This window comes from Sycon ciliatum, chromosome 9, assembly GCF_964019385.1.
Source record: "Sycon ciliatum chromosome 9, ocSycCili1.1, whole genome shotgun sequence".
Taxonomy (NCBI): Eukaryota; Metazoa; Porifera; class Calcarea; order Leucosolenida; family Sycettidae; genus Sycon; species Sycon ciliatum.
The window spans coordinates 4,156,858-4,159,304 of NC_088651.1; the positions used below are offsets into that span (position 1 = coordinate 4,156,858).

Here is a 2,447-nt window from a genome sequence, read left to right on the forward strand (position 1 = left end):
AAGGACTGATTGAGTTTGTTCCATATGTGTTGGGTTGTGTGTCCATCAATAATATTTTATTACGGACTGGGGGGGTGGGTGGGTGGGTGAGGAAAAATTTGAAGCTACTACGGATTGGAAAAAACATTCGATAATTGCGGACGACCCCTTACGAATATAGGGAAAATAAATTTCAAACGAAAGTTTGTATTTCTACAGTACTCAGTAGTATAGGTGGTGAGATCAGGACTCCCTGGTCTACATGTGTGAACTGTGCCTGTGGATCACTGGATGGCTATGGAAACAATACATTCATGGGTTTGTGTGACTGATTCTTTGTAGTCATATGTCAGATACTCATATCATGAAGGTTCCATGATTTGAAAGCAAAACGACAAATTACTCACCGGCAAAATACTGTTGAACATTGTCAGGAAACCTTTGATCTCTTCGTGTGCCTGCTAGGCTGACGGTCGGTCCCCGGGACGGTTAGAGAGGCAGCGGCGTATCAATGGCTTCAATGGATGTTCATCCGGCAAACGTGCTAGGTAGCGTGCTCTGCGTGTCGTCTCCGGAATCACTTCTTGAACTTCTTGGCCCCGCTCTCGCACGACGACGAACTGTGGCGCTGCAACCACGTCCATGCCAGGCATAACTCCTGTTAGAACGCTCAGCATCATTACACCCAGCGAAAACATGTCTAAGGGACGATCGTAATCCGGAGCCTCGCTCAAAGCCTCAGGTGCCATAAATGGCAGTGTACCTGGGCAGCGAGTCATCTCCATGGCCGATCGGACTTGGTGCGGTTGTTGTCGAGGTGAAGTCAAGCGCACAAATTTAGCAACACCAAAGTCACTGACTTTGGCTGTGCCATTTTTCACGAGCACATTCTTGGGCGCTAGATCGCGATGAATGATTCCGAAAGAATGCAGGTAGCGAAGTCCTGCACTTGCGTCGCAGAGGTACGACACGAGCTTAGGAGTATCTTCTCTGCCATCTCCGATGCTAACGTCTTCTAGAGACGCCGACAACAACTCCAGGGCCAACGCAGCATTCCCTCTTACCCGAGCTAGTCCTATCAGTTGACATAAATTCGGGTGGTGCGTCCTACTAAGACGAAACACCTCTTGACCAAATGCTCTGAGTTTACGCTCTCTGTCTTGAACACCTGGCTCAACCAACACAGGATGTAACACTTTGAGAGCAATATCGATACCTTGCCAGTTGACCTTGTAAACCACTGCATCTGCTCCCCGGCCGATTTCGTCTTCGTCTCTCACCTGAACGTCACCTAGGAACGTGATGTGCTGGTGTGTCAGCCCTAGGTCATCAAGCAACGCCTGACCGTCGCGATTCATCGCTACGACTTTGTGGACGACAGTCACAAGTCTTTAGTCAGTCCGTGTTCATGTGTGATAAGAAAAAAATTCAAACGAAAAGCCTCCTGGCTTCCCTCATATCACTAACTCAGCCGCTACATAATAATGCTCAACAGCCTTTCGTTGCTTCTCTATTAGGTACTCAGTATCGGATCGCGAATGACTGTTGGGACATTCTTCCAAAACATGACGTCACAGAATTCGTAAAAAAAAGACAACTTTTGTCGCAAGCGGCTAGCCTGTCGCGCTCGCGAGACTCATCTTGGGCGCGCTCGAGCTGCGAAGCGCGACACACGAGCGCGACCCAAACTGTGTCACGTGTGTGTCGAATCTGACCGTCATTAGAGAGGTTTTGCAGAGCGAACGTTCGCGCGAATTTTCGTTTGACGTCACGAAAAGCGAAACTTCGTGCGAACGTTCGCAGTTTTGAACGCGAAAGTTGCAGGAAACGCGAAACAAACTTTCGCAGTAATTTTCGCTCTTTGTGGACCGCTGGTCAGCCTGGCCTGCGGCCTGGTGCACGGTGATCTTCATCATGTTTGTGCTTTATCTCTACTCTTCAAAGTCTCTTGGCTTGGTCCGCGAGTGCTAGCTTTCCTATACTTGTGGCAGCCCGTGTTGCTTCATCTCCAGAACCATCTCCGATCTCCTGCTTGCTCGTCTTCTCACTGCTCAGAGTCGGTTACATCAATGATGCCTTTTGAATCTCACGTGTTGATGCACAAGATTACGGCACAAGCCAACCCGACCCGTTTGTCTGTGGTCTCCGGCCATGGACAACGTAGTCAAAGAGCTCTCGTCTCAGGCCGTGACTCAGGGTACCTGGTGCGCGTGCCGCCACTCGCAACAAACAAATAATCGGATGGAGACGACTTCTCAAAAACAAGCGAGTGCACACGAACATTTCTTGGAGCGAGATACATGCAAACTTTCGCAGTAATTTTCGCTCTTTGTGGATTGTTCGTGCACGGTGAGCCACCCTCAGTCCTCATGTTTGTGCTTGATCTATACTCTTGGCTTGGTCCGCGGGTGCTAGCTAGGCTGTACTTGTGGCGGCCCGTGTTGCTTCATCTCCGGGACCATCTCCTG

General features: G+C 49.6%; 1 protein-coding gene across 2 annotated transcripts in view; it reads right to left on the minus strand.

Moving 5' to 3' along the window:
* Positions 1 to 2,447, minus strand: part of LOC135824841 (uncharacterized) — an 82,337-nt gene that overhangs the window by 13,836 nt on the left and 66,054 nt on the right. The window lies entirely within an intron of this gene.